Below are 25,393 nucleotides of genomic sequence, written 5' to 3'. Positions count from 1 at the left end.
AAATCCTTCAATTGTATCTTTTCTTGAGCTCTTTATTTACTGTTTTCCTATATAGAATGTGGTCTTTTTAAATGTTTGTCTTATCCCTGCCCACAAACTAACACCAGTTGAGAAGATAAGCAAGAGTCCCCTGGAAGAGTAGGAAGAGTTGCCTTATTTGCACAAGGATTGTCTGATGTGTATTTGACACGGCAAGACTAACCGAGAAGAGCACTCCTGATAGTATTGATTAGAGGCAATAGAGAACACTAATAAAAGAACCAGTTGGCATTGTAGGGAAGGCAAGTGTGGCTATTCCAACAATGCTGACAGATATGTGGCTTGGAGCCTACAGAGTGGGTGAGGTGATCACCTTGAATTCCTGTGGCAGAGGATGAACAGGGTAACGGAATGTTTACCACCATTCCTTTCATCTTTGTCGCTGTAAACCAGAGGAAGCACTGCAGTCAAAATGCATACTGGTGAGGAAGAACCCTTTACAACACGGGAGTCTTAAGCAAATTCAGGGACTAGAGGTTGACAGTTGGGTAGGGGCCTGCACATGTAACCAGCAGGTGCTTTTGAAATAGGAAGATTTTAGACTACAATTTGGGAAGTACTGTTCTTTTAGAGCTTAATGTATTATAATTTTCAAAATTTTCTTTCTATAAGTTTTATTCACCTGAATTTCTCACTCAAAGTCAATTTATATTCAAAGTTCTGCAGAATCATAATGGATAATGAAATTGATAAAATGTTCCCCCTTACATTTATAGGTTATGTTACAATGAACAGAACATCTTGCTTTATTTTCCATTATTGAATCATTTTCTTAGATCATATTCCAAGGGAAATGACTTCTGGATCAAAAGGCTTCAGCATTGTGTTGGATCTTGAGCACTTTGTCATTTCTAAATTTTGACTTCTCATAGCTGATTGATCCTGCAGATATAGGTGGACATAGAAGATCAGAGGGAACCTCAAATGGGAGAGACTGGGTCTGGAGGTCCATGTGTGTCCCAGGCTCATGATGTTTTACCTAGATGGCACTGCTGGCCTCAGCCATTCCAAGGTACCAAAGCCAGACCTGGAAAATTTCAAGGAAGATATTTCATAATGTGAACTGCCTTTAGGCATAGATCAGGAAGGTATTGTCCTACGTACAAAAATTCATTCCAGCTCACAAAATAACTCACTTTGGGAAATTAAGTATTTTTTCTTCCTTCTCTGAGCTATAGTTTTCTTAAATATAGGTCATAAAGAATAAAATATATTTCTCACAATTGTTAGGAAGGTTAAAATGAAATAATGTATTTGAAAGCATCCTGTGTATAGAATATTTTATATATGCAAAATGTTAATTTTCTTTCTTCCTAAATGGTCAAATTCTTCACTTTTCAAAAGTTTTTTGAAAGTTTTTTAATATATGAAAAATACACCCAAGCAAAATTTTGAAGGTAAAAATTTGTGCCTCTGGCTGTCTCTATTTTATTCTCTTTTCCTATTGTTTCACCACGCCTTATATTCTTTCTCCATTCTTCTTAAAATGTGTTCCTCGGGAATATGCTGAATTAGTTATTCACATACAAGTATGAATCCATATCACTATAATTCATTTCCTAGTAATTTATTCATTATGATAAATTAGTATTTATTGAGTCCTCCTTTCCCAGATGTTAAGATAGATATTGAGTATCAAATGGTAGCAGGGCCAGCTTCATGTGTTTGCATGACCTGTGCAGTCCTGTTCCCAGAAGCCAGCTTTGCTTGGTTCAATATTCTGCCATCTCTATCTTGAAATTCTTATAACTTTGAATAAGGGATTCATACTTTGCTTTCCACTGGACATCACAGATTATATAGCCTGGCCTGGGTGCTGAATCCAAAAGTCACACTTCCTGTCCTCAATAAGTTTATGTGAAACATATGCATTTAAAATAATAAGCCACCAAAAAATGTATAATGTATAAGGTTCTAAGAGAAAAGAAGTATTATTTGAAATAGAATAAGAGAGATAACCTAATTAAGACCGGAGCAGTTAGGTAAGAACTTTTCTGAGGATATGAGCTGATGCTTAAAGAATGAGTAGGAGTCAGCAATGTCAGGAACTAAAAGAAGCAACATTTCAAAAAGCCACGAGGCAGATAAAAGCTTGGCACAGCTGAGAAACTAAGAAGTGAGCCTGACGTGAGGTTGGAGTAGGAGGCAGGGACCAGATCATACAGATCTTTGTAGTCGGAAGCACCAATTTCATTTTTATGCCACATAGGGTAAAAATCTAGAGAAAAGGTGTGTGTGTGTGTGAGACAGAGAGAGAAAGAGATACAGAGAGAAAGAGTGTGTGTGTGTGTGTATGCACATTCACATGCATTGATGCCAGGGAAGAATGAGTCTTAGTGACCCTCTGAAGTTACACTGGCTATTGTCATGGCCGAATTAGGAAGACCAGAAGGAAGATGTTGATGTTTTCTGTGAAAGATAATTCAGAAAAGGTAGAGTAGGTGTTTGGGAAGACAACATGAGACTTCTGCTTTGAAAGGAAGCACTTTAACCAACATTTTTGGATATTTACTCCTAACAACATGTGTGCTTCCAATTATTTTTGGAAATGTTCAATGCATGTCTTGCTCTTGGCTATATGTACAGCATCCACTGGGAAAGTGATGTTCCACTCCTTTATTTAGGATTCAAACACTGAGATAATGCATTGCTCCAGTCTTTGTTTCTCTTCTCACTGGTCCACAGAAGGCAGAAGGGAACAAGATAGTATAGATGATGAAATGTTATAAGGAGAATGTTGAAAAATATGTCTCTACTCAGAAATTTAGTAGATATAAACATACTGAAACAAAAACAGCCAGAATTACTGATTAATGGCAGCAAATTTCATACTTAAGATAGTATATAAATTTACTAGTGCTTAACACATAGCCACTGTGTAACCTGGAGAAATTTATTCACTACCCTGAGCTTCAGCTCACATAAATGGAAAGTGAGTATAAAAATAACTTTCTGGATTCTTTGACTTTAGTAATGTCACCACTGTTGCTTTCTCAAATATTCCTTTTCTTCTGCCTATTCCTTTTCACTCAGCTCAGGAAGCCTTCCCTGGCAACCCCTGATCTTCCTGCATCTTGCTTCAATGCTATTCTTGCTTGCCCTGGCACAATCCTCGGCTTTCTTCTCCTACAGAGTATTATCTTACTCTTTTGAAATGGCTAGTTTCCTTGTCTGACTCCCTCTCAAGAGTACTATTTCCTGAAAGCTTAAAGAACTTAATCTCTGTGCCCATAGTAACTTGGACAGTGCCAGGGTAGTTCTTAATCAACTGTTGATGATTTATTGAATGAATGCATAGAATTATTATGAAGTTTTTATCAGATAATACATATATAAGTACCCAGGGCAGTGTCTTTTTTTTTTTTTTTTTTTTGAGACGGAGTCTGTCTCTGTCGCCCAGGCTGGAGTGCAGTGGCGCAATCTCGGCTCACTGCAAGCTCCGCCTCCCGGGTTCATGCCATTCTCCTGCCTCAGCCTCTCCGAGTAGCTGGGACTACAGGCGCCCGCCACCACGCCCGGCTAATTTTTTGTATTTTTAGTAGAGACGGGGTTTCACCGTGGTCTCGATCTCCTGACCTCGTGATCCGCCCGCCTCGGCCTCCCAAAGTGCTGGGATTACAAGCGTGAGCCACCGCGCCCGGCCGGCAGTGTCTTAATGGATGGTTCAGTAAATTGAGAGTTGATATGGAATGAAAACTTTTTCTTAAGCTCTTTATTGCTTTAATTCTGTGTGAGGAGAATCATTGTAAATCCAAAACAAAAAAGACATGTACCAATGTATGATGCTCTGAGACTTCTATAAACACATTCATCAGAAAACATACAGGAATTTCTCAGCCACTCTGAAAATAGGTAAGGTTCTTTGTTGTTTTATTAGTTTTTTGTTTGAAGAAAATATTAGGTGACAAAAATACTTCTAATTAAATTCAAAGTTGTTATTTCTTGTAATGTTTTAGTATTTGCTTCACGAATATAGGATAAGGCAGGATATTTTAAATTATTTGAATTAAAGCCAAGAGAGTGTGTTCTCTTCCTAGTTACGTCAATGATTTGTTCTGTAATAATAAGCAAACTGCTTTACCTCTCTGCTAATGTAAGGTACTTTTATGCATATCAGAAAATTTTGATGTGTTTCTCTCCCCACTTTCTCTTTTAATTCTAAAATACTGAAAATTGAAGAAAGATGTAAATGCTTATTCTAGCACACTCAGGCTTTTGTTTCAGCAATGATAACTATCTCAATTGGAAAAAAGTAATTTTAACTGCTTTCTGCAAATTTTTAAGAATTATATACTTATAATAATAAATTCAAAAATACATTCAATAATAAATACATTTAATAAGTTTCTATACCATAGTTCAACAAATTTTACAATACCATTGCAGGGCCATTAATAACCTAGTAATGACACTTATTAACTATTTTACTGACAAAAATAATCAATGAATCAATGCTACATCAGAATTGCTAAATTTCAGAAAGCTGCATTACTCTGCAATCTTTTCTTTGGCAAGGTGACCAACCCGTTATTCTGTCCCATTTATTATAAGGCAGTGTAGTGTGTGAAAAAAAAAATCAACTCAACATGGAAAGAAGGATCAGAATTTGATAGAACACCAAACAGGCTGAAAGCCACGTTAAAAGGTAAGGTCAGAAAATTGTCAAATATTGATAGCACAATTCTATGCCATGTCTCCTTATCTGCCAATACCTGAGGCCACAAAATTCAGTGAAAGAGCTGCGCAGGCTTTCAATTCTACATACAATTTATAACAAATGTTTTCTCACAAGGCCAAATCCTAAACAGTCAGTATACCAGACTTTGCCTTTGCTTGTCTCAGAAAGAAAATAATTTTTCTACTTCCAAGTTATAGAAACTGGGTCTATTTTTCTTGGTTTGATGGCTACAATTGTAACTGCATATCACATATGGAAGCATTGCCCTTATATGCAGATATTTCATACACTGCTGTGAACCTTCCAATACTACTGCCATTACTGAGAATGTAGGCTGCTGGAGAACTCCCATGTGGCATCCTTCAAGATGATCAAAGTGGTTAGGGGACCTCTTCAAAATCCAGCTATTTTCTACCCCTTTCCTTTCCGCACTTTTGGCTTAAACCAATTCAAGGGAAATTTTTCTTTTTCATCTTGCATCTCTGTGATCTGCTTGGATAATTCTGGATGGTAAAGCAGTGCTGAATATGACATCGTTCCTCAGGCAGCTCTAGTATCTGATCCACCAGAAAAAGTAAAAGTTGGAGAAACAGATGTGGAATCATGTGTTCTCAGAACACTCCATAGTGAGATTGGTATCTTTCACAGAGAAAGTTTCTTTCTTTTTTTTTTTTTTCATTTCAAGGAGAAATACTTTAAGTGGCTTATTCTTCCTCAGACAAACAAATAAATAAACATTTTTTTTTTAAGAGAGAACTCTATAAATACCTGATGCATCCTCTCTCCCCATTCTAAGGAATTTTTTTAGCAGCTGTTTCCCAGACACTGACTTATTTAATATTCGGGCGCATTCTCTCATGGTCTACTTCCTTTAAATGGACAATGTATTTGGATGATTGACCTAACTAGTAACTTTGTTGTATTAATTTTCTCTTCGCTTTTTCTCCTTGGGCTCCATGCACTGCATTACGCAAGAGAGTGGTGTCTCAACCTTGTGTCATATCAGGCCTCAGTGCCTCCAGAAGCCTGCTAAACTTCAAGGAGAGATAAATCATTAGTAGATACTGGAAATCATTAGTAGATAGTGGAAATAACTTGCTTGTGATGTCACCACTGTCCCTTTCTCAAATGTTCGTTTTCTACTGCCTATTCCTTATCACTCAGCTCAGGAAGCCTTCCCTGGCAACCCCTGATCTTCCTGCATTCAATGCTATTATTATTAGTATTATTAGTGATAAATAATTAGGAGATAGTGGAAATAACTATCTCATAATAGTTATTGTCTCAGAAGTTGAATGATGAGTAACAGGCCCTCAAAAAATAATCTCAGTGCTTGCACATTTGAGTCAATAATTTATGTTTTTAAATTTATTGTGTTCTGCCCTTTCTTTGTACTAAGGTATAATATACAGGAGAATTATTCTTTTTGCAACACAATTCTCTGAGTTTTGACGATCGCACACCCACTTCCATGATGAAGATAAAGAACAGCTCCATCCATCAGTTTCCAAAATTCTCTGGCGACCCTTTGCAGTCAGCTATTTTCTCTACCCCAGATTGTGGCAATTACTGATCTATTTTCTGTTCCTACAGTTTTCACTCTGCAAAACTGTAGTAAAAATATGTACATGGCACATGGATACATATGTAACAAACCTGCACATTGTGCACATGTACCCTAAAACCTAAAGTATAATAATAAAAAAAAAGAAAAAAAAGGTGTACATACAGGATGTAGCTTTTTGGATCTGACTTTTTTTCCTTAGTGTAATGCATTTGAGATTCATCCATGTTTTAGCAAGTATCTATGGTTAATTCCCTTTTATTGCTGAATAATATTGTACTTTATATTAATACCATGATGTGTTTATCCAGTCTCTAGTTCAGAGACATTCGAAATGTTTCCAGTTTGGCAGTTAAAAATAAAGTAATTTTGAACATTCACATACATTTTTGTGTGTAGACATGATTTTCATTTCATTACCTAAGAGTGGAATTGCTTGGGTATATGTTTAGTGCATGTTTGTATAAAAAACTGCCAAACTGTCTTCCAAAGTGGAAGTACCATTGTGCACTCTCACTATGAAGTGTTAAAGTTCTAGGTGCTCTGCATAATCACCATCATTTGATATTGTCATTTGCTTTTAAAATTTTAGTCATTTGGATATGTGTCTGGCGTTATCTGATTGTGATTTAATTTGCACTTTCCATCTATCTATCTTTTTTTTTTTTAAATTTTTTTGACAGCGTCTCATTCCATTGCCCAGGCTGGAGTGCAGTGGTGCAATCTCTGGCTCACTGCAACCTCCGTTTCCTGGCTTCAAGCGATTATCATGCGTCAGCCCCACGAGAAGCTGGGATTAAATTTGCACTTTTGTAATGACAAATTACATTAAGTATTGTGCCATGATTTCAAATTTTCATTTTGGAATAATGTGAGACTTACGGAAAATTTCTAAAATCTTTTAAAGAATAAAATATACCCTTCACCCAGATTTTCCAAGTATTAATAATTAACTACAATTGTTTTTTCATATTCTCTCTTACACATGTTACTTTTCTATACATATATTCAAATATAAGTACACAAATATTGATAATATACATACACCTACTATTTTTTCTCAATGTTTGAGAGTAACTTATATGCATGAAGACCCTTAACCCCTAAAATATTCAAAGTATGTTTATTAAAAATAAAATAATTGTCTCACATATCCATCATAGAGTCAAAAACTTAAAATTGATGCCATAGGCCTTATTCAAATTTCAGCAATTATTCCAATAATATTCTGTGTTTATGCATGTATGCCGTGTTTATGTGTGTACATTTTTGTCTTTGTTTAATGTTTAATCTGAGATCACGCATTGCAATTAGCTATCACAAATTTTTAATCTCCTTTAATCTGAAATAAGTTTTTTTTTGGTCTTTTATGACTGTGACATATTTGAAGAGTACAGGATACTTATTTTGTAGAATGACCCTCAATTTGTGTTTGTCTGATGTTTCCTTATGTTGGCTGTTGATAACACATTTTGGCAGGAAAGTCACAGAACTGATTTGTTAGTGCATTATGGTAGCACATCCACTTTTGATTTGTCTCATTTCCTGTAATATTAACTTTGATCATTTATTTAAGGTGGTGGTAGATTTCTCCACTATAATGTTCTATTTTTCTGTTTGAAATTAATAAGTACATTATAGGGAGATACTTTGAGACTATATAAATATCCTGTTATCACTCAAATTTTAATTTACTAGTTTTAACACCCAATGATGATTTATGATGAAATCAGTTATTACTATTATGGCTGATAATTGATCATTTCTAATTCCATCATTCTTTCCTCAGCAGTTGGTATTCTACTACAAATAAATCCTTTCTTTCTCATTTATCTATTCATTAATTTATATTAGTTTGTGCTATTGCATTTTTTTTTCTATTCCATTGATTATAAACTGAGATTTTGGATGCTCAAACAGCCCCGGATTGGCTCGTTGGAGCTCCTTCAATGTAGTATCTGTGTTTTTTGAATATGTCTCAAACATACTTTGAAAACCTTTTCTTTTCCTACAATAAAATGAACCAGACTCATCTCATACTTTTTCAATTTCAGCCCTAGAATTAGCTATTTCTTCAGGAGAATTGTTTCTGTCTGCATTTTCTAAATTAATTTATTTAGTGGAAATTTTAAATTAGAAACCACATTTTGGTGTGTGATGGGCCCATTTTTATTATGATGTCCTTGTTCCCAGTTTCTCTCAACAAATAGAGATAGGGCATATGTATATACATACACACGTATTTCTAGGAATCTCTCTATGTGTCTTATCTACTTAAAGTATTATCGGTATCTGCTTATTTATGCAGATTCGTTCTAGTCTTTCCCCTTGCGTATTGTAACTCCTTTTTCCAGCAGTGAGAAACTTTCAGCTATACTTACTACAAAATAATTATTTATTTGCTGAATCCTAGAATATACAGAAAGTGGTTTCAGAATTGCTTACACACACATGCCACTGAAATAAATAGCTCTACTAACTAGAGTTCATTATCTATTTTATTTATTTATTTACAGCTTTTTGCCTTCAGACTTAGGGTATAATATCAAAATATTGGGTTCATAAAAGTAATAATTTTTCTTTCTTTTTTCCGCTTTTACATCCTTCAATGTGGTTATTATTGATTTCAAATAAATTAGGTTCATTTGTTTTTGTTTGCATGCCATTTAAAAATTTCCCTTATTGTTGATTCTGTTCATGTATTTGATTGTGCAAAACTTCAGCGTAATTTCAACAGTCAGAACTGTACGAGTTATACTCAGAGAAATCTCGCTCACTCCCCCATACCCCTTACCCTTCTCATCCTGTTTCTAATATACTTCCTGTAAGTACCTAATCTCTTTAGTTTCTGGTTCATTCTTCCTATATTTATTTTTGGCATAAATAAGCAAATACATGAAAAAGTCATTTTAATTGCATATTTAATATTATATTTTCATATCTTTCTTCACAGGCTTGTGATTCTATAGAATGAATATGAGATTTTATTCATACATAAATTTCACTGCGACTTATATATAACATGCTGGAAATATAAGATTTTATTTGATATAGAATTAATGCATAAAATAAACAAATTTAAAACATGGTAACAGCATATATGTATATACATGCTATAATATATTATTATAGATAATACATATGCTATATATAATATATTATTATAGATAATATATGCTATATATAATATATTATTATAGATATTATATATGCTATATATAATATATAATATACTTGTTACATAGATTCACTTAATTTTTTTTTTAAAAAAGTAAATATGCATGCATCTACACAGAGTTCATAAGTATAAGTACCATTTCTTGCCAGGTAGTGGTGTTGGTGAAGTCATTAACCAGGAATGGCCGAGCTCATGATTACCATAGCTTATTTGTATCTTTCCTCTCATTTATTTTATTGATTCGGCATGATTTTCTAACCTGCTTTGTTTTACATCTGAAGTGATTGACATTAGAGCTTATGTACATTAGTTGTGGAGTGATTCTAGACTTACTGACTGCCATTTTTCAACATCGCTCTAAAGTTGAGAGGACATATATGTCAATTAGGTTTGTATTTCTATTGTACTTTTTTTCTGTTCTCATTTGGAATTACACTCATCTGAAAAATGCACAATATTCAGGAGAGGCTAATTTCTGTACATTTCTTCGATGCCTGGCTTTGATTGCCTTCTGCAAAATGCCTACTTTCGGGCAGAGTGGAATGGACAGAGAATGAACTGACAACCAGAGCTTTAGGCTTTTTGATCAGAATTTATTTCTTGAGCATATTTTAAAGTTTCTATGGGCCCTTAAAATGATTGAACTGAGGCTCAGACAGGAGGGATATTTCTTGTGGTATGTTCGTCTTTGTTTGCTAATTGCCCTTAACTGTAGACTTAAAAATGGCATTCATTTTGGCATCTAAATAGGAAGCATGAAGAGGACAGAGCAGGAAAAAAAGAGAGAGGGTTGAGCTGAGGGTGAGTACTGGGAAAGCATCTGCTATGTCACATTGCACTATGCTGTGTTACACTGTCACCGATTTGTACATACTGCTCCCTTAGCCCAGAATGTTTTCTTCCTGCAGCTGCCTGAGAAATTGTATGTCCCCCAAATTTGCAAAGACATCATCTACCATCTGAAGCTGTCTCAGATTCATTCAAAATAGTAAATAAATAACTCCTTTGATAACCTATCAAATAACAACTATTACTCTCCTCTTTTCTGAGATGTGGACAGTGTTACTCAGAACAGTTTATGTTAGATTTGTTCAGTCTACAAAATTATATAATGCTTATCTAGGGTAACACTGTCACCATTATAATTTCACCTTTCTGACTTCATTGCACCATCTAGGACAATTCTATTACTGCATGAAACACATTATATTTCAATTGTGTGATTTTTACTTCCAACTCCTGTGTTATTTTGTACTCTCTTAGATAGTTGAAAACTTCAGTGTTCCCCAGCCTTTTTGGCACCAGGGATCAGTTTCATGGAAGACAATTTTTCCATAGACTGAGGTGGGGAGATGGTTTGGTGATGAAACTGTTTGACCTCAGATCATCAGGTATTAGTTAGATTCTCATAAGGAGTGTGCGGCCTAGATCCCTTGCATGGACAGTTCACAAAAGGATTCATGCTCCTATGGGTATCTAAGGCCCTGGCTGATCTGACGGGAGGCAGATGTCAGCCATAAGGCTTGCTGGCTACTTACCTCCTGCTGTGCTGGTTCTTAACAGGCCAGGGACCATCAGAAGCCCTGGGGGTTGGGGACCCCTGACAACTGTGTTTCATTTGCCTCTGTAGGCAGCTAGCACACTATTTGACACATAGTTGATTTTAATAACTTTTAAAAATGAATAATGTTTCTGAAACTCCTAGAAATCTGAGGTGTGCAGAAGAAGGGTTTTAGAAACCATTGTTTTCCTGTTTAGCATGTTATTTTTATGTTAGATTTACTTGTTTTTCTTTCATTCATTTATCCAAGTGCCATGAGAAAACTTACAGAGATATCAGGAACTCTACACAAAGTCCCTACAACTCTTAATTGGCTTCCTGGGTTTGATTACGTGGGAGCAACACCTTTATTCTCTCTGCCAGTCATATTCACACCACGTAATGATCCTAAGTGCTTTATTTTTTAGACTGAAGGAGAGCATTTTTTGCTCTCTGAGGTGTATGTGTGTGCGCTTGTGCATGTGTGTGTGAGACTGTGTATGTGTGTCAAACTGACTGTGGAGTGCTGATCATCACCCTTTGCATATGATCTCTTACCTGCTGTGCAAAACTTAGGAACAGCTTGATGGATCCAGTCACCAACGACATGCCTTTATTAATTATAGTAATTTTGTAGATTATAAGATGCCCCATGATATCACATAATTTATTATTGGGAAATTCAGTGCACATCTTCTTGGTTAATTTGGACATGAAGACCCCATAACTCCTAGGAACTTTTTCATGAGGAGTGGGACAATGAAAAAGCAGGTAGTAAGAAGCAGGCTGATACAGTGAAAAGAGTACTGGCATGTGAGTGTTTACTTGCTGGGTAATCTTGGCCAAGTGCTTCAACCCATCCTTGTATCAGAATTCTCATTTCTAAAGTTGATATAATTATATCTACCTTTCCTTCCCCTCAGCGATGATGTAAATTTCAAATAAAGTAATATACAGCAATTTATCTATTCATTCATTCATTATTTCATTCATACGGTACACATGTATTGAACACTTGCTAAGTTCTGAGGTTACTAAAATTCACTTAAAAAGCTCCTCATCACAAAGAGAGAGAGAAAAAAAGTCACAGTAATATAACAACAGTTTGGATCATCATCTGTGTAAGAGCACTCTTAATTTAAGTGACAAAGAAATATAAATTGCCCCTTCTTTTAGGGAACAAAATGACATCACCATTCATTCGGTACTATAAGCTGGGAAGTTGAGGGTCATCTGACTCTCCCCTTTTTCTAATCATCCAGTTTGTAAAAATAGGGAGTCGTATTGATTCTTCCTCTTCAATATTTTAAAAAAACATGTTTATCTTTATCGCCCTTCTACACTACTGGTGATAACTCTCACCTGGATTAGTACAAAATTCTCTTCCTTGACCGACCTGCTTTCTGTCTATTCCCACTAATTCGTTTTCCTTGTGAAGCCTGAAAGATCTTTCTAGAAACAAATATGATTTTGTCACTTACCTTCTAAAATCCTTCAAAAAGCTTTACTTTGGTTTTAGAGTAAAATCTAAGCTTCTTAACAGGGAATAAAATCCTTTTTATGATCTGTTGTCTCTCTTCTCTCAAAGTACCCAATATTTTTCTATGATTTTCCTGGCTATTTTCTTCAAATAATATGCAAACTTTCTGAAGGATCACTCTCGTATTTTAATTGTTGTATTTCCAGCAGTTAGAATGGCTCTTGTCCTGTTGTGGTATTCAATTAATCCTTGTTGCACAAATGGCTCTTCCTCTATTTTTTTTTTCTTCCAGAAGCATTCATAAGGTGTGTTGAACTAAAGTGATTTCATAGGCTACTGCCACCATTTCTATCTCTGCTGATGACTGGAATTCAACCTATAAAATGAATAACATTTTTCTATTATATTTTATTTTTAAATACCTGATACCGTTAGGTAGCTAGTCTACATATCGCTATCATACTAACAGCAAAGCAGACATGATTTATATTTTTATATATCTCACATGATAGGAGCTTAAGGAATATTAATTTATAAAAATGAATTAAAATTCAAGTGCTCTAAAATGTTAAGGCATTGTTGAATTACTGTTACTGATTTTTACTGCATACTTTTCTCATGACATATGTTAGAAATGTGGCTAAAATGCGACTTATAAAGTTTGTTCATGTAGTTATCACTGTTGATTTTACACTACTATTTGTCAATTTTGTCTCTTCATTCTGATTATTGTAAATCCCCTGATTCTCCTTTAAAATATGTAAAAATATGCATTGCTAACCTAAACAAGAACATGATGAGTCAGGACATACAATAACTTATTGATTATCTTAAGCAGTTGCTGTGTAAAGTATTTTAAAATTTAATAGTACCTACCACCACATGCTAAGCCAGCTGCCCTACACCAACAAAGATCAAGCTAATACAATTTAGTAAAATGATTAAACTGCTAAAATATACAAGGACAATATTACTAAACTGTTATTCAGCTGGCATTAAAAGAGCTGCAGCTCTTTTCAGTGTTCTGGCATTGAAACTTTCTGGCAGTCAGTGACTGTAAATCATTCCAAGTGCTTAAGCATTCCTTTCACTAACAGAGAAATACATATGAGGGGATCTTTTACATTTTCCTTCCCTTTTTCTACTTTTTTAAAGTCAATACCTCTTCTTAGGATCTTTTCATGGCAGCTTTCTTCCTCTTGTAACCTTGCCACCTAAAGCTGGCTTAGAAGCCTTTCTCTGTCCCTTCATTTACCCTGTGCTTTTTGTAATTATAAGACATGCTGTATGTACTGAAATTGTTTAGTTGTCCGTCTTTATCACTAAAATATGAATTCACTGAGGGTAGCAAATACATATTTTTTCAATTTTGATTATTCATGAACAATAAATTTTAGATGTTCAATAAAAGTCATTGTAAGATTTAGAGAATGAAGATTGAGATAGAAACAGATTATTAGTAAAAGTATACTACAAAAATCAAAATAAAACACATCAAATTTCTACCTCATATCAAAATTATTGGACATGTAAACGATGCATAGATTATAAAAGTCAGTCCAATTCGGAGTTAATTGTCTTTCTAAATTGACACTAATACTTTCAAGAAGATATTTACATTTTGTGTTATACTGGTGGTTTTGTCAATAAGATATCAATAGACAAAAACAGATGTTTTTAGACTTCATAGTAAACTTCCAGTAACACTATTGATTTGTCTGCAAATTGAATTAAAAGGTATAGCAAATTTAGACACCATGTCAGCACAACAATTTAATACAAAATGTAGGGGGATGCTATCATGTATCAGTAAGACCAGAGGCTACAGATTCTCACAGATCTGGATTATAACTTCTAAAATGAGGCATCTGATTTTGAATCCCAATTCTGCCACCTACTCACTGTGCAACCTGGGGGAAATAAATTAATCTTACTGAAGTGATGATAATAATAATTTTCAGGACAGTTTGCAGATATGAATATTTAACAATAAGAAAACTAATATCTAACATGTATTATGATCTTACAATTTGTCAAAACCTGAGCATAGTATCTTACATACTTGATTCTTCACAACAGCCCCATGAAATTGATATTAATCAGGTTTTATAGAGTTTAAAAAATAGATATTCGCAATGATTAACAGACTTAACTGGATGTACACAGCAAGCAATCAGTAGAATCAGGTTGGGAGCCTAGGGCCAAGTGACTTCACAACCAGTAGCTCTAACCAACATATGATGTGGTTAAACCATATTGTAGACTCTCAATAAATGATGACCAATATAATAAACATACATTTGCAGCTGCTGAGCAAGAAATAGGGACCATCTGATTTTCTCATTATCCATAACCTATTACTTACGACTTTTGAGTAAAAATCCATATTCCTATTGAAACTGACATCATTAATTGCTTAAATTCATGGTTAAACATTGGTATTGTTATAAAAAGCGTTGGTCTGAAATCAAAGATTATGGGGTTTTAGATTGGTCCTATCAAAAACACTGAAACTCTTGATGAGAGCATGTACTCAGAACCCAAAAAATCAAAGTAGTAAACACCTTGCATTGAAATGTATAACTCACCAGTTTGGGAGTATTTATTTATGTTTGAATGTTTGGAAGCAGAACCCCATTTGCCCTTCCTTTCAAAAACATTTAACATGCTGAAACATAAGCCATTTTTTGTTTATAGAATTCAGAAATCTGATGGCACCTGCCCAATTACTCAAGGTGAATGGCCTTGAAAGTGATCAATGTCCAATGAGTTATTAAAAATTGAGCAATGATTCGTGGAAGCAAGAGAACATATAATTGATGCTCAAGATGTCTGAATTATAAATGCAATTGTATTGACTCAACATAATTCCCTAAGTCCCTGGGAAGGTTGATAAATGATATAATTTAAGATTCTGGTAAGCCTATAAAAACTTGCAAGCCTGTGAGTTTGATGACTCTTAGAGACATTCTGGAGTGGATTCAAGAAGTTTGCAGTTTATACTTCAGTGATTCAGAAACTCTAAGATCAGTAATAAAATTGAAGAAGAGCAGCACTTTCAAATAAGCTGCATTATGGCTTGTTGTTTTTTACTGATTGAATTCAGCTCTAGCAGCATGGATAAACACAATGAGCAATAGTCTAACAGGAGATATTAGTTGAATTTCATGATCTACCAATAAGTATATCACTTAGGTTAAGTGACTTTACTTTTATTGGTACTATTGTCATTTTTGAAAAATAAAGATATTGTTTGGATCATCTTTAAGATCTTCTTACAGCAGTGAAAACTGAAATTCTCATAAGTCTAGTAGGAATGCTGGAGACAAATTTCCAATTCCTGTTTCCAGAGAAAACACATTTTATGGTGCCCAATATAGGATTGAGGTCAATGTTAAGTAGATCCTCTTAACAAAGACCACTTTTTAAAACTTAGGAACAATTTACGGATAAATTGTTTAGCTAAATGTATTGTACATAAGGGGCATCCTCATGACAGGAAAGGCATAATGAAGCCAAAGGCAAATTGAGCCGGCTAAATGGTTAGTGAATTAAGTTAGTTAGTTATATATGACATTGTGGCTCAGTGTGGATATTCCCCAAACAATCGATGGAAAAAGAGAATTAGATGGCTTTATAGCTCACTGTTAGTTTTGGTGAAATGAAACATGTGAGCTAGTTATTATTATACCACTTTATAAACGAGGAAACTCAAAGAGCAAAGATGCTCAGCTAAATGTATGCAGCTAGTAAGTCCTGAGACAAAAACTCAGAGTCTTCTGAAACCAACTCGCACATTTTTCCAATATACTATGCTATACCACCATCTACTGTTTCTATTATCGTTTAAATATTTAAGGAGCTTTCTGGCACATTCTCACCACATTCAGACTTAATGACTCATTGGGAACCACTCAGTTCACTGAAGTATAAATAAAAACCACTCCTTACAGTTACTTTATAATCTAAGGAGAATCTTTAGAATAATATTTCCTACATCTAGTTCTCTGGTTGGTATGCAATAAGGAGATAAATAGAATTATAGAAAGTAATTTGAAGTTTGAGGACTAGGGGACAAAATAAGGTACATATACCTATAAGTATAAAAAACAAGGAAACATAAAAAGTTAGTCTGCAACTCCATTCTTTGGCATTTTGAAAATATTTACACAGTCCTTTGGGCTGCCCATACTTAATCAAACTTCAAGATATCCTCCTCACTTCCTGAATAGTTAGTTAAATAGGGTAACATTTGTGGAGTCAGATGGACATCAGTTTAAATTCTGATTTTGATATTGTGGATGTAATTAAATGTCAAAAACTCTGAGTACTGGATCCAATATCTGTTGGCTTTATGATGTTGGACATTTCACTTCATCTCTTATTTGCAAAGGGGAAGGGATAATATCTACTTTGAATGGATACTGAGTGCATTGCACAAGGAAAAGTCTTTGTATATACTATCAAAAATATTTAACCTCACTGAGGGGTGGCTTTTTTATCTGTAAAATAACAGTGATTACTATGTAATGGGCAGTCATAAATTTTATAAAAGATAATCAACATAGAACTCCTGACACAGACCTCCAATTAGAATCATTAGCATTGTCTTAATTGGTAGTTCGTAACCAAGGGTGTGTATCAAAAACTCACCTGTATTGATGGACCACCTGCCTGAATGAGAGCCTGATCACAGACTCAGGATCTCTGTGAGAGTGTGTACAGGGTATACATATATATTTTTTCAAAGATAAACACATAATTATCACCTAGGTCTGGTTAAAATCAAGTGGTCTAATTTTCTGGATCATACCATTTTTATATTCTTCCCCTCCCCCACATTCACTCATTTTAGATCAGAGATTATGCCAATATGGTCCTGCAATACTTACACCCTATTGAACTTGAGCAATATAGCTGCCTGTAATGTCTATAATTAATACAAAGAACACTTAGGTTTATTTAAAATTTGGGAAGCCCTTTCATTTTATATCCATGAGTCTTTGTTAAGTTCAAGAAAGTATTATTTTATTCTATTTTAAACTATTGTTTCTATTGTAATTAGTCTGGCTTCTACCACCGAATAAGTAGATTTGGCTTTCAGTTTTCAGTGTTTTCACGTTGGATTTCACTTTTCAGTGTTTCAAATTATTCTCTTACTATTTTTGTATTTTAATATTTAACTCAGAAACTTATTAAATTTGTCCTCTATATTCTGATTCAATTCCCCACCAAGTTTCCTTTGATATTTACTACCTTTAATGCCATTTTTAATTTTGTTATTTGATTTTGACTTTTTAAAACTTTTTCATTCATCTTTTTCATCTCATTCTTCTTTCCTTTCATCTTAAATTGTTGAATTTTCTCCTCAGCCACTTATTTCATTATGGATTTCTATGTGTTTCTCTAGTTGTAATCCAGAATTTACAATGGCTTGATTTCCCTTCCTAACCTGTAAGATAATATTTAATTTTACCTTATTTCTCCATTTTCCCCATTAATATCATATTATCCAAGAAAAAACAAGTGCTTACAATCCCCAGAGAAATCTCTATAGATCTAAGTTTGGTAGAATATAAATTGTGTAGATTGTCCTTACCTTATTTTTGTGCTGATCAAATCTCATTTTCTCAAGTAGACAGATGAATATTAGGCTACTGTTTACTGAAGTTGTATGCATGCTCATTTGAGGTGTTTTTCCATTACCAGTCAAGTATTCCTGGAGAAATTTCATATATTGGTTAAACTCCACCATTTTGCCTCTTAGTGTGCATGCTGGAGCCCACTTACCAAACTCCTGAGATCTTACTGGGAAGTGCTGATCACTAACTTCAGATTTTTTCTACTGGGAGACTGCTTTTCCTGGTGCCAGCTGTGACAATTATTATTTTATAGAGAGAGTTTAATAATTGCCTGACAATTACCTGATGGTTGCCTGACATTTTTGGGGAAGGGGGCCTCTCCTTCCCTGCTTTCCTTGATTATGTCTGCCTAGCTACCTACTCTAACACAACCTCCAGGAGGTAGCCTTTCCCTGCCTCAGTTTACTCTTCTATATAATAAGAAAAATAAGTCACTATCTCATAGTGTTGGCAGGATTAAGTGAGTTAATTATGTAAAGCACATAGTAAGTCTTATTTAAATGTTTACTATTTTCCTTAACAATAAGAATTTCTTTTCTATGCCATGCAGAGGTAAAAAGTGTCATTGAGCTCATTGGTCCTTTCTCTTGTAAAACAAATGTTTTCCACTTCCATAGAATTTTGCAAGTTGCAAAGCACTAGCAGAAAATATTAAAATCATGCACTTCGGTGTGAGTTAGTTTTATAATTTTGTCTAGGCTCTGTCACTTAGAATTTTGTGACACTGAACAAGTCACTTAGCCCACGACTTAGCCTCCTTATCTCCAAAAATGGTTTTGATAATAATATCTACTCCATAGAACTGCTAGGAAAATTAAAGTTTAATAGAAATTAACTGAGTGTGAACAGTACTGACTCATCAAAACTCATAAAAACAACATGAATAATAAAAAAATCCAAGATGAGATTAAATAATTAAAAAATGAGCTACTTAAAAAATGTGATCTAAATAGTATTGCTATTTCAGCTTATTTTTCTAACAGTAAAACTATACACCATCCCTAATTTTTCCATCATTTTCCAGTTGAAGTCCAATTGAAACAGGGTGGTCACAGGAGAATAAAAAATTCCAGGCAGCAGTTTCACATGACTAGCAAAAAGAAACTTTGAAAAGCTGCAGAAGGTAGGGGCTGAAAAGACCCTCAAAAACGTGGTGTGGACCAAGCTGGTTAAGAACTACTGGACCCAACGCAGTACTGGATTTGACTTTGTTTTTATCTTGGACCCCTTTATGTGGTCATTAACATATTAATCACACACCTACCGGTGCCATGACAGTTCCAAGAACAGCCATATTTGGTGTAAAAATGGGTGGCATCACAGTTCTGAGAAACCTCCACCTTTTCCCAGGAGTCTCCATGAATATTCCACCCCTTAGTTAAAGAAACCCATAAAGGTAGCAGCCCCAAATCCCCTTGCACGTGACTTCCTTTGAGTACACCCACACTCCCCTTTCTTGAGTGAGTACTTTTCACTTTGCAATAAATGTCCTTACTTTCACTATTTTCTGGCTCATTTTTAAACTCCTTCTCGCTACAATGTCAATGTCCTACTGGCATTTGGAGACCTCCCCCAGCCCACCAGTATCAGAGTAAAGTGATTTGCTTAAAATCAGAAATTGTGGATTATAGTAGATACTGAATTTCTCTTTATTGCATATTAAGTAAAACTCTCTCTGCTACCTCTTGGGTTTAATAAAAATAAGTATAATGTGACCTGAGGACCTGAGAAGTAGTTTTGAAGACAAACACATATTCCAAAGCTGCATAAAATAGCTGGAAAAAGTCAAGCACTGTATCTTCTTTAAGGTCATTCTGATGGTACTTTAGAATAAAATTAGCCGGTGCCCCCAAATTGCAAATTCTTTTTTTCATTATTATTATTATTTTTTATCTTATTATTATTATACTTTAAGTTTTAGGGTACATGTGCACAATGTGCAGGTTTGTTACATATGTATACATGTGCCATGTTGGTATGCTGCACCGACGCCCTTTAAAAATTGTAATGTTCCTAATGTTGCTGGCAATAAATGTACATTAAAAAATTCAAAAAAAATAAAATAAAATTAGCCTGTGGCAGAAACTTTATAAGGCATTACACCTGAAATGTATCCTTTTATTTTCTCAACAATAATGAAAAGTAGGCATGACGTCCTCATTTGTGATATTTCCCCATCATAAAGATGAAGGAACTGAGGCTCAGAAAGGCTGAGTAACTTGTCTTTGGTCGTACTGTTAACAATCAGGTCAGATCTACCTCACTCCAAATTCCGGACTTTTTCCACCACTTAACACTGATGCAAGATTAAAAATAAATCTAGTTTTTTTCCCTGCTAGGTCTAGCCAAAAAATCACTGAGAAATGGTTTCCAAGTGCTGCTGCTTTTTCTCTCTAAAAAAGGATTCTGAGGGATATAATAGTTTGAAACCCCTTTGTCACTTAACATTTCAAATATACTAACAGATGGCTTCTCCCAGCTCTAGGCAGATGATAGTTCAGAAATAAGTGGTGTTAGGAGATTTCTTAGGAACGCTCAGGGACAGGAAAGACAGCTGTCACAGAGTATCTTAATTACAGCATTTACAAAGTTCTAATTAATGTAATGGTACTTTTATGATTATATTAATGTTATGACCATCAGGGTGTTTGCTGCTGAACTCATTTGGCAAGATAACTTGGAAGTCATTGCATATTTTAAGGATAACAACTGTTATATGAGCTTCAGCATCTCTTGCTTTACAGTAGAAATTTTTTAAAAACCAAAAAGTACTTTATACCTAATAATGAAACAAAATATATTCTTAAAACATTCATTTTGCTGATGAATAAAAATTTAAAATATTAGAAATTTAGACATTACACAATGAAAAATTATAGAACATATTGGATAAAGTACAGTGCCTTTAGATTCTAGATGTCTGTGTGGGTGTCAGCATATATTAGCCTTGTGATTCTGGACAAGTCATTGTCATTAAATTATTTCATCATTCCCGGGCTTGATTCTTTTTTCAATTAAATGGAAATAATAACAATAATGTCTACTTAACTTTGGTTTTACCAGGAAAATTTAGGTTGTACCTAAATAATTTGTAGGTTGTAGTTTTTGTTGTTGTATAAGAAACTGTAAATTCTAATCTATCTGAATCCCTCAGTGGAAGCTAGATAAAACTAAAATGGAAGTTTTGAATTTCAAATGCCTCATTTATTCACAAAAATAAGTAAATTAGGGTTTTCTTTTTAAATTTTTTATTGTCTTGTTTTTCTGCTATTTGGAGTAGAATGTGCTTCAAGTAAGAAGTGAGAAGAGTCTTGGATTAGACAGAATTGAGTTTGAATATTGCCTCTGACACACAGTTACGTGATTCAGGTCATGTTCCTTATCCTTTCTGAGCAATGTTTACTTTAAATAAAAATTGTTTGGATGATACCACCAAATCCACAGTTTTATTGTGAAAACAAATTAAATAGCATGTGTTAAAGCATCTATACACAGTGTCTGATATATACCACTTTCCCATCATGTTTTCTTTTTTCTTATTTTAGTAAAGCTGTGATTATTAGCTTTTAAATTGAAGATAGCAGTATAGGACTCATTAATTTTAAACACTGGGACATGATAAAGCTTTTTAATTTTTATTTGTAAATAAATTATTATTTGTACAATTATTTCTATCATATCTCTTCTAGTAGATTTTAAGTTTCATGGGAGGAAAACCATAACTCACTTACTCAAATATTCAAAAATGTCTGAATGAATCAAGCAATTCTACTTTGAGTTGTGCCTTAAAATCAATTTAACCATTTTAGCACACTGTACTGGGCAATATACATTCAGCAATAAAACATTTCAACTGAATTCACCATGAATTTCAGGACAATTACTAGGCCTTTTTTATTGCTAGTTAAATACACTAGCCATCTCTTTTGATAAGCCCCACTAACATAGCCCTCTCCCAATATTTTCTATCCTATCACCCTGCCTAGCTTTTTCATAGACAAATTGTAATGTGAGCTTATCATTTTTGGTTATATTATCTATGTCCTCATCTCTCTCATTAAAGCTGTGAAATTTGTCTGTGTAGTTTAATATTGTATCCTAAATTTTTAACCTGGTGCCCAGCACACAGGAGGCCAAGAAGTGACCCATAAATATCATTTTCATGTCAGTCCCAGACAACTTAGCTGTTCTTTGTTACCATGCCATACTGGTTTCTTGACTATAACATAATTAGATGATTCAGCAAGAGGAAATACCACTCACAAAAGTACAGTTTGGAGTAACATGGATATACTAATGAATCAGAGTAATGCTTACTAACTTAAATTATTTTAATGCTCATAGATTATGCCATAAAATGAGTTAAGCCAGATTGAAGAAGCTTATATAATCAAACAATATCATTTTAGAGACTCAAAATTGTAAGTGTTAAAGAAAACGGGAACTGGAAAGTAATAACACAAATTTTATTCAAAAACTGTTGCAACAGAGGAAAAGAGATCTCCCTATATAAGACTGAAATCAGTTTTAAATACAGCAAGGACAAGTAGGTATTTATAACGAAGGAGTTGATTTGAGAGGTGGAGGAGTTTGGTAGATGGAAAATTACTAACAGGAAACATCAATGATAGGAGGATGTCTTGCTAAACTGGCTTCACTCAAGGTTCTTCCTGAAGGCAGGCCTAAAATATCAAGGGTGGGGATTCCCAATATACTGACTTAACAGGAGTCTTACTAGAACTGGGCTATACGAGCCTGAGAACAAGGCCCAAGGAAGAAGCCTAGTTGAGAAAAGGGCATAGATGGGCCTGACTAAAGTTTGTTCAAGGAGAGGGCCTTTGTTATGCCATACACTTGGCAGAGCAAATAAAATTCAATTATTAGATAGACTAAATCTATGAATTCAATTCTATTTTTGTTCCAGGAGGCATTTACTGAGCATCCACAGATGACAGACTATGTGATGAGTGCTGGAGATAGAAAGGAGAATAGATATAATTTTGACCTTCAAAGATGCTCAATATCTGGCATCTATCTATAATCTGGGACAGAAAAATCATATGCTTTTAATGCACGGATTGGGAAAATATGGAGTGAGAAAGGAGCATTCAGGAAGATTCATGAACTGGATAATGCTTGAACTGAGCTAGAAGAATGCAAAGGAAATGGTGAGGATAATGACCTAGGTGTTGGCATGGTTGTGGGTTGAGATTTCCAGGTACAGTTAACACGATATGCAAAGGCACGGGGCTGTCAAAGAACTGGGCCAACTGAGGAAACTAAATGCTATTGTGGCATTCAGGAGCTTCTGAGAAGTGGCAGACGAGGCTGGGAAGTTAAGAGACGACTCCTGAAAGGCTCTTGGTCTCATTCTAATGAGATAGGCATTTATGTCAATAAAAAGTAACTAAAGGATTTTAAGTAGGAAAGTTTTATGGCAGGAGTTTATTGTTACTATTGCTGTTTTTAGAAAAGTCACTCTGCTGGGTAGATGTGAATGGGAAACTCAAGATGAATTAGGAATATACTATACAGTTCAGAAAAGAGATTGTGTTGACAGAAACTAAGGCAAAGGTGGAGGGAAGGAAATGAAAGGGTTTATAAAGTAGAGGAGTGTGGTTGACAGGACTTGATTACCGATAGGAAGAAAAATAATGTAAAAGACGAATAAAATATTAAGCTTACCTGTAAGTAACAACTATTTTTTCTAGGTGGGAAATCAGAAAAGTCGACATTGGGGTTTTATTGGAGCCAACCTGAGAAGGATAGATAAGGTGTCAATAATCAGTAATGGTGACAAATAGTCACCTTTAGATAAAGGGGCCTTGCCTATGCAAAGTCCCCTATTTGACCATGCACACGCAGGAAAGAATAATGTGAAATATTGTTCGTGTAGCTTAGCCAAATGTACCAATCAGTTTACAACATGCTCAATGGGTTATTTTATTCATCTGGAATTTTCTGTTAAACCACTTACCTGTATTGATGGGTTGCTATGAAATACTTGCTTTTGTTCAATAATATTTCATAACAAATGAGAAAATTAGGACAGGTCCTGTTACTCCATAGTATTTTAATTACTTCATGTCAAATGTTGAAAAATTAGCATGCATTCTAAGTGGTAATATACCACTGGTATCATTAAGTAAGCTTGCAACCTCATTTGTCTAACAGACATGGCCAAATTATTGAAGGGTACTGAACTCTGACACAGCCAGGTGGCTTGAAGACAAATGAAGCTGAGAACATTGGCACCCATAGTATCTCTTTCTTTCTGGAAAGAAAAGAAAGAAATTGTACAGGTTATCCTCTTCTAATGCTCCCTGATTCATCTTCTTTCCTCTCTGTCCTTTTCTTTTCTGCCGTATATTTTGAGGGGTTGACTTATAGAACTGCATCATCCATACCTCCCTGTCTTCTGGCTTCAGATCAGATTCACCCAATAGGACTCCAGCAAATTATCAGAAGACAAGAGGAAACAAATGTCAGAGCCTCCTTGCTTGAATCAGTACCACAGTTCCAGCAGTGCTAAATCACTTCATAACTGTTCCTCTTGTTGGCCATCTCCTCCTGGATGGTAACAGAAGTCACTGAGCTCCAGAAACACTGTTCCTCCCCTTGCCCCTTCAAAGCCATACCCTTTTTCACCACCACATTGACCTCTCTAAACCCTGCACTCAACTCTGCAAATTGTTTCTTCACTGATTTTTTTTCCAAATAAATTAAGTGAAATTCTGTGGCCTGCTGAGACGAAATCTAAAGCAGCAATTTTCATATATTGAATTCCTACTATGTGATATACTAACAACTTTCACATGTAATATCTCAATCTTCATATTATCACTGAGAGTGAGAAAAAAAATTAACTCTAAGTTTTCTGATATAGAAATATAAACTCATATGGAACATATCCAGTGTTTAATAAACAGGAAGTGAGCAAGACACATTATTAGTTAGCACACAAACTTTTATATATATTGTATATTTTAATATAATTACCCTTACATAATGATTTGATGATATTATAAAGTGTAAGGTTTTTAAATTATAATTTCAGATTTTTATTACTGTATACATAAGTATAATCACTGTATATTGTTCCCATATCTTGCAACTTTGTAAAAGCTTTTTTCTAAAAATTTATTATGATTATCTACATAGATGATTTAGTCATCAGGGAATAAAATCAGCTTTATATCTTTCTTTATAATCTGGATACTATTTATTTTTATTTCCTTGAATTTTGGCATTAACTAACCTTCAGTACAAAGT

At 34.5% G+C, this 25,393-nt stretch overlaps 1 long non-coding RNA gene across 1 annotated transcript in view; it reads left to right on the top strand.

The window, feature by feature from the left end:
- LOC129484684 (uncharacterized) overlaps positions 1-25,393 on the top strand; it is a 335,838-nt gene that overhangs the window by 254,335 nt on the left and 56,110 nt on the right. The window lies entirely within an intron of this gene.

This window comes from Symphalangus syndactylus, chromosome 6 (genome assembly GCF_028878055.3).
Source record: "Symphalangus syndactylus isolate Jambi chromosome 6, NHGRI_mSymSyn1-v2.1_pri, whole genome shotgun sequence".
Classification (NCBI taxonomy): domain Eukaryota; kingdom Metazoa; phylum Chordata; class Mammalia; order Primates; family Hylobatidae; genus Symphalangus; species Symphalangus syndactylus.
The sequence above is the reverse complement of the archived record's forward strand: the minus strand, read 5'-3'. Positions and strand labels throughout refer to the sequence as shown.